This window comes from Lathamus discolor, chromosome 7, assembly GCF_037157495.1.
Source record: "Lathamus discolor isolate bLatDis1 chromosome 7, bLatDis1.hap1, whole genome shotgun sequence".
NCBI lineage: Eukaryota > Metazoa > Chordata > Aves > Psittaciformes > Psittacidae > Lathamus > Lathamus discolor.
This window is the reverse complement of record NC_088890.1, coordinates 19206603-19220065: the sequence shown is the minus strand read 5'-3', so window position 1 is coordinate 19220065 and position 13463 is coordinate 19206603.

Sequence of the window (13463 nt, the reverse complement as noted above, 5' to 3'; positions counted from 1 at the left end):
CCCGGAACGCGCTATGGGAGCCGCGCCCAGCGACGTCGACAGCCGCCGCCTTCTAGAGCTCGGGGCCCTGTTCCAGCGGCCCCGCCGTTCCACCCGCCTGCCACTGACAGCCCTGGGCCAGCCGTGCCCCCGACAGCCAGCGGCCCTGTGCCACCCCTGGCCGATGCCACGTATGGACGATGCCGGGGACCACACGAGAACACGGCTCCCCTGAGCATCTCCGGTGCCATGGCCCTGCCGCGCGGACCCTGCAGCCCAGCTGAGGAGGGCAGGGCTGTCTGCACGGCCTCACCTGGCCAGAGGGAGAGAGGGCTGCTGGGGCAGCCAAAGGCATCCTCAGCACTGAGCAGGGGCCATGGCGTGCTCACCCCACCGCACTCGGCAGCGGTGATGCGCAGGGTGGCCCCTTGCGCCCAGCGCTGCAGTAAAGGATGCCCGCTTGCTAGAACTGTGCACCGAGTCTTAGAAAGCTCTTTCAGTGACACAGAGAGGGAGCAGGGGCACACAGGGAATGCCCACGGAAAAGAACAAAGCGAGTGCCAATGACCAGGTTTCTGATCTCAGCAGCTGCCAAGCGCCGCCCCCGAGATTCAGGGGAAACCTGTGCTCAGAACTGGAGTGGGGCTTATCGCAGGCAGAGCTAGCTTTGGTCCTTCCAGCTAAGAAGGGCATCACGGGCTCCTCCTGAGCTCTCAGGGGACAGCCCAGCACTAGCATCCGCTGTGATCTACGGTGCCCTTGCTGCTGACAAATGTGTTGTATTGAACCGTGCAGCCCTCGTGTCCCTTCAGGTCCTTCTGGTGAGAGCTGGGGGCAGAGGAGGATGCTGCTGCTGTGCTGCCATTGCAGAGGGGCTTTGCAAGGGTCCCTCACGCTCTCGCGGTGGGAGGCAGGGCTCCATCTCCAGCCCAGTGGTTTTCCCGTTCCCCATGGCCAGTGCTGCCATGCAGTGGGCACAGCTGTAGCACTGCGGCTGGCTCAGGTCCTCGACGGGGCTGCTCAAGGGAGCAGATTCTGGTGGAGCTCTTCAGCCCATCCACCTCTGCTCGAGAGCGTAGGCTCCTCTGGTTGCCGTTGCCGAGGCGCAACCTCGTTTCTGCTTGACCCTCTGCAAACCGGGTGCTGCACTTGGTGATGGGGCAGCCCACCTGGCCCTGGCTCTTCACTGTCCTCTCATCTCAGAGGTGCCTCCAGAGCTTCCCCCCCAAGGGCTCCCTGCTGCCTGCCCCTGGCCTGGGCTGGACACTCCCCACGGGAAACACCGCCTCAGTACAAACCACAGCGTCTCCATCTCCCAGCCACCGCAAGGTCTCCAGCTCTCGAAACTCGGGCCCTGCACTCAGAGGCCAAAACGTGAATCGGCTCTCGAACTCCGTCAACTCAGCTTGGTTGTCAGGTGGGGCATTGCTCCTCCACCATTTTTCTTCTCGCATCACAAGATGAGGACTGGGGAAGCAGGAAGAAACATGTGAATCTAGTGGTTTCCAGCAAGGCACTGTTTGTAAAGCAGTTCTAGTATGGTACAGTTGTGGTCATGAAATCAGCCTCCGTAAGCAAAGTGTTTGGGGGTTCTGCGCAAGAAGCAGCTATTTGGCCAGAGGCAGAGCAGAATCCAAGCGGCCCTGGAGGTGCCATGCTTTTAGGATTACTGTTGGGATGACCAAGAGCAGGGTTTCTGTCTCTCCACTGTCCTTCGCAGCAGCACGTTTGTGCAGCAGTCTTGCCCTGAAATTGGCACTGCGCGGAGCAGAGGCAAAGTGGAGGAAAACTACAGAAACAGTAATAAGAAACAGTAAGAAGAAGAAGAAGAACTGTCGTTCAACCACGCAGTTGTGTTTCAACAGGGGAAGCAAGTACCCACAAGCAGAGGGTGCTGGAAAGCTGCGCCCCGTGCTGTGGCCCAGGAGTTAAACACAGGGAAGGCAGATGCGAAGACAGTCTGTTTACTTTAAGCGGGGGGGCATAAAAACAGGGGATGGGGGGTGAGGTGGAGGAGGGTGGGAACTGCATAGTGACGGTAAAAAAATACGAAACCGATAGTAAAATTAGGGTTAAAACACTGGTTTCCTATTGTTAGAACAACAAAACAACGGTGTAACAACAAAAATTCTACAATGGAACAACAAAACAGCTACAGCGTAAGAGCAAAACAACTACGAGGTAAGTGAGGCTTTATCGATGAACAGGGAAATCCTAACTAGAGTGAAGAGTATGCCCCGCTGATTTCCTGTTAAATGCCAGTCCTGCTCGCCTGCGTTGCCAACTTTGGCTAAAACAATTGCTGGGAAATTTTGGGTAGTAGAACTGCAGCAGCTGGGAGCGGGCAACAGCGTGGCGGCTTAGTAGCTACGTGGAAGTGTTACTTTTAATCTGCCTTCTGGGCTCAGCTTTGGCTGCCTGCTTTAATAAAGAGTATGTGTCCAAGGCACAGCAAATCCCTTCTCCTCTTCAGCAGACACTGTCAAGTTCACAGAAAGGGGAGAGGGAAGAGCCAGCTCTTCCTCGGGAGGATTTCATGGGGGGTTCTTGACAAATTTCTCAAGTAAACAAATATCTGAAAGCTTTTATATTCCAGAAGCCAGGAATAAACTACCTCCCCCCAGGCACACATTTCTCTCAGAGCTGATTCAATGGTTTATTCAAAGCCCAGAGGTTCTCAGAGTTCAGATTCCCTTTAAAAAACGTTGGGGGGAAAAAAAGCTAATTTTTCTTCAAGGTAAACACAGGAATAAGCCTCAGCAGCTCTATTTCAACACGCTAAGCAAGGGACATATCCTTTTGCAAGAGCCAATCCAGATACCTGTCAAAAGAGATCTAATGAAGGCTCAGGGCATATTGAATGCGCTTGGTGGACCAAGGTGGCATCACCTGACCTGGCAAAATGAGCCAGTGGCTGCAGAAGCCACAAACACACACCTAATGATGGCAGGGATGGGAGAAGAAGGGGGGCACAGCCATCACCATGGGGACAGCCCAGGTGCACCATCAGGGGAGCCATCCCCTGAGCTATTTCAGGTGACTGAAAGGAACAGGTCACGCAAGGGCAGGAGCTCTGGCATGTGCAGCCTGCGGCTGCTCCATCCTGCCTGCGCCTTGCCCCCAGCCTCCCCACCTGCCCTCTCCCAGCCCTACAGAGGATGCCGCGGCCATCCCTGGGCCCGGGGAGCACCCCAGGTGTTTCGTTCAGCCCATCCGCCTCTGCTCAAGAGCGTAAAGACTCCTCTGGTTGCCGTTGCCAAGGCACTTCTCTGTCCTTGACCTTCTACAGACTGGGTGCTGCAGCACCATGGGGAGCATCTTCAGTCAGAGGGGACACTTAGTGATGGCTCAAGCAGAGGGTGCTGGAAAGCGGCACCTGTGCCCTGGTCCCGGAATCAAACACAGGGAAGGCAGATGTGAACACAGTCTGTTTATTTTAAGTGGGGGACATAACAACGGGGGGGGGGGGGGGATGTAGTGGGGTGGGGGATGTAGTAGGGTGGGTGGAAATTGTATATTGATAGTAAAAAAATGCTAAAATGCTAGTGAAATTACGGTAAAAATACAGGTTTACTATTGTTAGAACAACAACAGACCAACAGTAGAACAAAAAGGGCTACAATAAAACAGCAGAACAACAAGAGTGTAAGAACAAAACAAGAACAGCATAACAAGTACATTAGAACAACTGCAGAACAAACATTGAACAATAAAAGTCTTCAACAAGGGTCAGAGACGCCGACGTTTTGCCTCTGGTGGCCCAAAAGGCCACTTGGCATCTCTGCGGTCCTCCTCCTTCGGGAAGAAAAAACCCAGAGAGAACAGGTTTAGTCACAGCCATGTACAGCGCAATTTAGGAGGCAGGAGGTGCTGTAACAGCTCCAACATAAAAACAAAGCGTGGTTTCATTAAGGAACGTTCCCTTATTGGTGGGGTTTTGGGTAATTCAGGCTGCACCCAAGACACACAATTACAGGGCTCAGAGAGTAAAAGAGCCAGCAGCGAAGCCCTCCTGGGGGTGGTGAGGACCCCACGGGCAGGGGGGAGCAGCTCTCGGGTGACCCCCGGCTCCAGCAGCCTCTGCCCCGCTCCCACCGAACGGCACCAGGGGAGACAGCACCGCAGGTCCCCGGAGCTGGTAAATGCCAAAGGGGTGGGGATGAGGCACAAATGAAAACCAACTGGGATGTGGGGAGGGGAGGAGCCCAATCCGCTCTGGGCTCCCTCGGTGGCTCCAGGGCACCCCAGCACGGGAAAGGCCGTAAGAAGGGAGGGGAGAGGCTGCCAGGGCTGGAGCAAAAGTTCACACCTTAGGGAACGTGGCAAAATAAAGCCAGGACGGAAACTCTGCACGGACGCACAGAGGTTCATCAGCCTCGGCTGGGGAGCTCTTCCAGTAGGAAGAGTTCCCCCTGTCCCACCCCAGGCGATGCCACCCAACACAGCTTCTTGCCAGCAGCACAAACGGGGGCTGGCCCCAGCACTGCGGGCCCGCCTCGGGGCTGCTCTGGACCGGAGCCCCCGCGGGTGGGGGCCAGCAGCACTGGCCATTACTTATTGCAGAAATGACGGATCCATGCCTTGTGCCGCTTGCAGGCTCTGTCCTTGGATCTTGCGCGTTTGGACGAACCTGGAAGCACAAATGTTGCTCAGGTCTCTGCAGCCGCACTCTGAGCTGGCACCGGGGCTACAACCATCCCTATCGCTGGCGGAATGGAAGGTTTTGCATCCCTGGAGCCCAGGAGCCACCACCCGAGCCGGCTCCTGCGGCACAGCCTGACCCTTCCGCCATCCCCCAGCCCAAGGGAACAACGCGATCCATCAGCTCCTGAAGCCTGAAGCACCAACTCCGTCCTTACCAGAAGAAGCGGCGTGTCGCCCAAAGCCTGAGGGCCACAGGTCATAGGTGGGCGCAGGAGTCCCTGGAAAGCAACCCACCACAGTGAGCCGGGGTCGGCAGAGGAGGAAGAGCCTGGCTCTAGGGAGCCGGCAGCACCCGCAGGAGCCGGTGCATCCAGTGCACCCAGAGGGGGCGAGGAGCGGCATTTCAGACTGCCCTCCACCCCCCAGGGCTGGGGACTGGGGCAGCGAGTGACGGAAGCACCCTCCCTTTGCACGGCAAGGCTCTGCACAGCCCCAGCACCAGCCCCTCAGGGCTGCTGAGCCCGGGCAGCTCAGCCAGGTCCGGCAGGAAAGCCGCTGCCTGCATCTGACCCTGCCCTTCAGCCCCACAGAAGCCCCGTCCACCCCGACTCACCTGGCAACACGGGCACGCTCCCGCTTCTGGGCTGGGTGGTGTCAGTAGGGCTGGCGGTGGTGGAAACGTCTTGCCCAGAATCCACCGACGCTGTGGTCATGTTCGCTTCCTGTGTGTGGCTGGTGCCTGACCAGCGCCAGGGGATGGCTGCTGGGAGCGAGCGAGAAATCAGGACCCACAGCTTGCCGCATGGGACTACCCCTTAGCAGAGCCTCCCGGCACGAAGAGCTCGCAGCTCCGGCCCTGGGCAACCTCGCCCAGCACCCTGGGGCCTGCAGGACACGAGGTCTCCCTCCCGAGTCCTCACAAGTCTCTAAGAGCATCAGAGCCGAGGAGCAGGCAGCACTGGCCCAGGAGCTTCCTCAGCCTGCGCTGCACAGGCACCCACTGCCCTGCCAGCGCGGGCCGTGGCTTTCTCCCTCTTGCCGTGCCCTTGGCGTTCCCAGTCTGCCCTTACCAGCCCTAGGTCCCAAGAGCCGCTGAGAGCGCTGCAACGCTGCCTCCGCCTCCTCCTTCAGGATCAGCTCGGTGGTGGAGTACACTGGGTTAAGGTCAGGGTACTGCCAAGAGAGAGCAGCAGCTTAGTTCCTTGTCCGGGCAGCCGGCAGAGCCGCTCTGAAGGAGGTGTGGAAGCAGGCCTGTGCCAGGCCCATGAAGCCGTGGTTCTGCCACAGCCACCGCAGAGAGCTCCTGCCCCAAGGCAGGCAGCTCAGCCTGCCCCAGCCCTGCAGGAGCTGCACTGAGCACGTTCTGCCCCAGAGGAGGGCAAAAGAGGCTGCGAGACAGCGACCTACCAGCACCAGCGGGTGGGTCTCGCCGGGCACCAGCAGGCAGATGCTCCTCCTGCGTGGCCTTCCTTTCCCCGGCGAAGGTGATGGGCTCCGGGACTGCTGCTGCTCCTCCTCAGGCCTCTCGACAGCTACAGGAGGAGACGAGTCAGGAGCAGCTCCCAGCAGGGGCGTTCGGCCCGCACCAAGGGCGCTGTCCCTTCCCACTCCTCTCTGGATGCCCGTCCTGGAGGGCAGAGCCAGGGACACGGCCTGAAGGCCAGGCCAGGGCTGCGATGCCCTGGGGCAGCAGCTGGCCACAAGAGATGCGTGGGGAAGCTCTCACAAGAGCCTGCTGGGGCTCCACGGCCCAGCGGCCCCTTCCCACCTCCACGGACGCTCCTTGCACGCTGCCCACCCGAACCACAAACCCCACAAGGTGCCACACGTGGCCACATCTCGCACTGTGCCACGGGACCCTCTCCGCGACGGGCACACGGGCTTTCCTCTCTCTTTCAGCTGAGGGAGTGCTGCAATGAGCTCCGCCTGGCATCGGAGCAGCCCCGCACCAGTGGCCCATCCAAGCCCGGCACAGAGCCGGGCCCCACCTATGCTCACCCTCCTCTGTCTGCACAGCCTTGTTCGCTGTCCCTGGAGGGCTCTCTTCTCGTCGCTGCCATTCCCATTCTCTGTGCAAGTGGGAGAGAGCCACTTAGGGTCAGCGCCAGGCCGGGACAGGACATGCCAGTGCCACACGGCAACGGCACCGCTGCAGCCATGCTGCTATACACAGCAAGGGGGCTTCCCCACCACCGGGTGACCCAGCAGCCATGTCTCACGGGCCTGGAATATCCCAGCTCCGGTGGAGAGCAGGCCTTGGGCACCGCCTCGCCTGGGAAGGCGACTGCTTTCCTCCCGGCTGGCATTGACAAGCAGGCACTGGATGGATGAGCAGTACGTTACCTTCCTATCCAAAGTGGCACCTGGCAGCAGGGCCCTTTTCCGGAATGTGGGGCCTCCCTCACGCATATCCTCTTCTATTGGAATGTGGAAAGAGACCAGGAGTAACTAATTTGGGTCAGGGGAGCACAGCCTCCCTTTCTCCTGCTCACCACAGAGGAAATCCCATCTCCCAGGGGCTGGCTGCCGAGCCCAGAGCCTCTCTTGCTTCAGCATTGCTCAACTCCCCCCTGCAATGTCCGTGGAGGGCGAAGCCTGCGCACCCCAAACTGAACCCACGCTGGGAGCAAGCAGCCTCCAGGCTCTTTACTGGCCCAGGCGACGGGGAGGGAGGACGCTGCTGGCCCAGCCAGAGCAAACCCTTCCCTCCTGACCCACCCTGGGTGAAACCTTTCCCTGCGCAGCTGCAGGGCTCCATCAGCCGCGACTCCATCCCACTCTCACATCTGCAAGCCCAGCCCAGGATGTGAGCAGTGTGTTCTTACAGCTCAGCAGGTGCTGAGGAGACCCGTGTCAAAGCGGGAACACAGGGCTCGCAGCCGTGCTGCTGCCTCCAGCTGGGAAGGTGCCAGCACAGCAAAGAGATTTTGTCCTTTCCCCTGGCTGTGTCCCCCCTGCAGACTGGCCAGGGCAGAGTGGGCACAGGCAAAGAGCTCCGCGCTGGGCCGGGGGCCGCGCAGCGGTGCTGGGCGTTGGGCCCGTGGAGAGCCCCTGGGCATCTGACTGTGCCAGCGTACCGGGACGGAAAGGTCCTCAGGGCTGCGGTCCTGTGGCAGCGGGTGCCGCTGGCGCACGGTCTGCGGTGCAGCTTTGCTAGAGGAAAACGGCCAGAGCACTGTGAGCGGCAGGAAGATCCGATTCCACCCTCCTCCCAAGCTCACCAGAGGCAGTAGCGGCGGGACGGTACTCTCAGCACGGATGGTTCCTGCGGTTGAAACACTGGAGAGGCCATTTTGGCGTGCGGGCCACACGAAGACAGGAGCGATGCGGGCTGGCAGGATCGCATCGCACACGAGGACGCCCTGCTCCCAGCAGCCACCCCTGCAGCACCACGCCGGGCAGCGCCAAGGGCAGCATCCCTGACGACCAGGGCCCCTGTGTCCCCCGGGCCCCTGACAAGGAGTGTCTACTGCCACCCGTGTCCTTACCCCACCTGTTTCCCTGCGCCACCCGTGTCCTTACCCCACCCACATCCCAGTGCCCCGCTCACCCAAGGCGGTTGCCGCGGGTCGGGGAGCTCACACCCTGCCCGATCCCAGTGGCCGCTCTGCTGTTACTGGCCATTTGCTTCCTCATGCGCCAAACCATCTGGTCCCAAGGGGTTGGAAAGCGGGCGATCAGGCTGTGCCTGACCCGGTACGGGGGCGGGCGCAGCGGGGGAGAGCGCTTGGGGGGCAGGAACCGTGCTGGAGAGCCCCGGAGCAGAAGGCGCCCGGCGGGCGGGCGGCGGGCCCGCAGCGCCCACCAGGCACCCCCCGCGCCCAGCGCCGCTCCCAGCAGCGATCCCTGCAGCAGGGAGGTGACCGCCACCAGCAGCGCCAGGGGCAGCGCCGACGGCCAGAGCCAGGGGCAGCGCCGTCCGCCCGGCCGCGCCATCGCTCTCGCTCTGCTCTGCAACGGCCACCGGCCCGGACCGCGCTATGGGAGCCGCGCCCCGCGACGTCAACAATCGCCGCGTTCTAGAACTCGGGGCCCTGTTCCACCGGCCCCGCCGTTCCACCCGCCTGCCACTGACAGCCCTGGGCCAGCCGTGCCCCTGACAGCCAGCGGCCCCAGGGATGGACGATGCCGGGGACCACACGAGAACACGGCTCCCCTGAGCATCTCCGGTGCCATGGCCCTGCCGCGCGGACCCTGCAGCCCAGCTGAGGAGGGCAGGGCTGTCTGCACGGCCTCACCTGGCCAGAGGGAGAGAGGGCTGCTGGGGCAGCCAAAGGCATCCTCAGCACTGAGCAGGGGCCATGGCGTGCTCACCCCCACAGCACTCGGCAGCGGCGATGCGCAGGGTGGCCCCTTGCTTGCACCCAGCGCTGCAGTAAAGGATGCCCGCTTGCTAGAACTGCACACCGAGTCTTAGAGAGCTCTTTCAGCCGCACTTTCAGTGACACAGAGAGGGAGCAGGGGCACACAGGGAATGCCCACGGAAAAGAACAAAGCGAGTGCCAATGACCAGGGTTCTGATCTCAGCAGCTGCCAAGCGCTGCACCCGAGATTCAGGGGAAACCTGTGCTCAGAACTGGAGTGGGGCTTATCGCAGGCAGAGCAAGTTTTGGTCCTTCCAGCTAAGAAGGGCATCACGGGCTCCTCCTGAGCTCTCAGGGGACAGCCCAGCACTAGCATCCGCTGTGATCTACGGTGCCCTTGCTGCTGACAAATGTGTTGCATTGAACCGTGCAGCCCTTGTGTCCCTTCAGGTCCTTCTGGTGAGAGGGGGGCAGAGGAGGATTCTCTCGCAGGTCCCGTGCGTGCTGGTGAGATTGCACACGTCGGCAATCACGGCCGCCGCATGGGCGGTCAGGTGCTGTTGGGGTGCTGTGCTCTGCCTCCCCATTGGCCGGGTTCTCCCAGCGCTGCAACCTGCTTGGCAGGGGCCTCCCCGCCGTTTGTTCTCCTTCGCTGAACCTGCCCGGCCTTGCTTGCCCTGACACCGCCTCGACACATTTCCCGTACCCCCGGCGCTGCAACCTCCGTCCGACGGAAACGGCGCGCTGTGGTCGGGGGCGGCTGGAAGCGGCGTTCCCCGGGCTGAGGCAGGAGCTTTCCGCCGGTGAAGGCCGTGGCAGCGAGTGTTGCTGCACGGCCGGAGCGGTGGGAAGCGGGTGTCCACGCAAGCCCGGGCGCTGCCTGGGAGGGAGCCGGGCCGTATGCGTGTGGGAGCGGCCGAGCCGGGGTTGGCCGTGTACGAGCTCGGTAGTGTGTGGAGGATAACACGAATAAACGATTAGAGGTCCGGCCTAAAGCCGGTTGTTTTGATACCGGTATAAAAGCGGGACCCTCTCGTGGCCACGAGAGAAGCCTCACTTGTGGGGGGACACACCGCGTCAGAAATTTTTCCAGTTACCTGGGACTCCTGTCATCGGCTGCAGCAGGGCTTCCCAGCTGGAAGTGTGGGCTTGGATGATGGTTCGGTGGTGACTGTATTTCTTGTTAATCTCCGTTCTTTCTATGCAGTAATGATCTGATGCATTGCTAACTTTCTTCGGAACTCTACTTACATACCTGTATCTCTGACTGGTCTTATTATACTTATTCAATATAGAGAGAGATATTTACCTAATTCACATTAGTATGCTTGCTTTTAGTGTGTTTATTGGCTTCAGTGTGCTTGTTTAATCGATTCTGCATATTACACAGATGGAGTGTGGTCCATCAGCAATACAGCAGTATGCAGATGGAGCTTGGTTTTAGGTGGGAAAGCGAGGAGCAAGAGCAATGCTGGTGGCACCATTCTGCTCACTGTGTGTAGAAGATGCCCAGCAGCAGCTTTCTGTCTTGGCTCTTCGGCTGTGGGAGCAGGGGCCAGATGTTTGCACTCTGTGGGCCGTGCTCCAGGACGCCCTAGAGCAGGCATCAGAGAGGAAAGGCAGTACACAGAGGGAGTTTATTTTTAGGTGAGAGAGTGAGGACAAAATCATTGCAGAAAAGTGGTCAGGAGAGGTAAATCAATATATGGATCCTCATCCTGTTGAGCCTCTCCGAGATCGTGCCAAACATCTTCTAGGTTATCTCCTAAAACCAGTAATTGTGCCAGCCAAATCTCCACAATCAAGAAACAACAAAAACGCCGCATGGACATCTCTGGCAGCTAAAGCGGTGCCTTCGTTTGGGAAAATGAGCAAGATGTCGACTGTCTTAAGCTGGACACTCATTGCCCTTGGCTCGTTACTGGTAAGCTTCTTGTTGATAAAAATTCTCGAAATACTGAAGAAGCTCAACTCATGTTGGATTTCTATCAGGTTTTCCCATGGAAAGAATGCCCTGTACTTTCCAAAGTATTGGGCACCAAACCTTGTGCATTATGTCGGATCGTGCCCACGGAGATGTCAAGTATTTCTCTGGATGTGTCTCGGGCTTTTTATCATCTTCCTCTGCATCCTCTTAGCGCTTCTGGGCTCTGCATTTCTAATGGACAACTGGTCTGCTATTTCAGGAAGGCTGCAATGGGGGTCAGTCTTAGCCCTTTTCTGCTCCATCTCATCAGCACTGCCCTCGCAAACAGAATTGCTGGGCGCTTCAATATTTGGGCTTTTGCTTATACGGACGACGTCCTCCTCTGCCACCCAAGCTCTCGCTACCTTACTTCAGTTAGCAGTGCTGTCTGCACTTTCCTTCAACTAGTTAGAGTTCAAATAAACTAAGATAAACATACTCCTTCTCCTGTAAATGAAATAAAATTTCTGGGATATCTAATCAAGGAAAATTTTCTCACACTCACTTCTTTAGAAATAAGAGCTAGAAAATTGCAATTTTCATTTTAGTTTCACCCTTCCCATAACTATTCTGGCATTCAAGCCAGGCTTTCAGCTTTACTTGAATTTCTGCTGCTTTCATTCCTCACTAATAATGAGGGAAGAAATTATGCCCGTGTTGTGTAAGGTGAACACCTCTAGGTAGACACTTTACCCTGATCCTAACATGAATGCCCAGGCAAAGTCTCCATTTCCCAGCTGAGAATGCTGTTTAAATGATAGTTTCATCTTGTACAAGTAAAGTTTAGAACAAGGTCATTCTGGGTTACCCAGGTCTTAAATAGAGCTTTCCTGCCAAAAGCCTGACTCGACACCACCATAAGGCTCTGAAAGGATTTCCTGCAATTCCAGAGACTGATTTACCATGGCCATTCCTGTCAAGGTTGATTTGTACCAGAAATCTTACCCAAAAGTCATGTCAAAACACTTTGTTTAGATGTCACCCTCCAGTGAACAACATAGTCTTCGCCAGTGTGCCTTCTCCCTGGCTCAAGCAATCATTTTCCATGCTTCCTGCCACAAACAACACCTTTACCTGTGGTCAGTGACTGAGGTGGAATACTGCTGGATTTATCAAGGAATGACAGGGAGACAGAATGACATGGTGAGGTTTGAACATTAAAGCCATTGTGGTTTCATGTATCAGCAATGGAAGACAGGACCACCTTCTGTTTTTGGATCCAGTACAAGCTTGCTCTGGTATCTTTAGCACCATGGACTGCCACACATGTCCATCCTAACTATTTAGACTCTAGGGAAGAATGGAGATTCTTACCTCTACAGGAGATTGTTAGGGATTATTGTTAACCCAGTGGGACTTTGATCTTAGTTGGAGAAGCTAAACATAGTTACAATACAAGTAAACATAAATATTTTCATCATGCTCTGTATGCAGGTATGTTCTGAAGAGATGTGTTGTAGCAGCTGCACCAATTCCCAGACAGGGTTTCTCTCTGTTTGCCATGCTACTGATTCGCTGGTTGATTTCTTCCAGGAAACCCGCTTCCTCACACAGACACACAGACACGCAGGCACAGACACACACACACACACACACACACTGCCACTTCCCAGTGAAAAATGAGCCAAACAGCATCTGAGTAACAGTTAAACTTTAGAACCTGTTATGTAGGAGTAGCCTTGAACTTGGGCAAAATACCTGTGGCCAGACTGATGTTATCAGCCCAGGTTTAGTCTCCTACATTATTTATAGGTCACACCTAATTGACAACAAAACAGTGTTTAGTTCTTGTTACATTCTTATTCAAGCCATCTGGGAGCTATGGGTTGGAGACAAATTACAGTGAATCACTGCCTTCTTTTCCCCAAATTCTCTCTTAACAAGGAATTTCAGAGCATTCGCCTTTATGATACATATCTACGGTCCTGTACAAGTGTTACCTTTGCATACCTTTGCATAGAATATATGAAGAAGTAATTTGGATTTTACTACTCACTAACAAACTCAGTCAAGATTTATTCAAAGAGAGACTCCTTAAAGGAAGCTAAGCTATCAGTGAATGCAAAGCAAAAAAAAAAACAAGTGTGAGAGGGTAGACTGGTACATCACAGCATAACAAAATGGTACTATTTCCTGATGACAATTTGATTCCAGAGTATAAATACTTAAAAATAATTAGCCTTTAACCTTTAAGAAAACAAGTTGCTTGTTTGCTAGATATAAACTCCAAGAAACTCAAGCCTGCAGATGTTATAATGGATATATAAATGATTCCTGTTTGCCTAACAGGAACATTTTTTAATCCTAAAAAATGACACCTCACATTGCTACCATTTAAAATGTCTTTTTAGTGACTCCAGCATGTAAAACCAGATTAACATTGAAGAACATGTTGCAGGGAGCTATGTCTATCTTGGCATCAGCTTTTTATTTTTGCCAAGAACTTGAAGTAGGGGAGCAAATGTTGCTAATGGTGTGAATCCAGCTGGAAGACTCTCCACCAAACAGAAACTGTCTACTAGTGTAATCTGTGATTTGTGTCATGAATGAGGAATTGGGAGAGAAAGTCA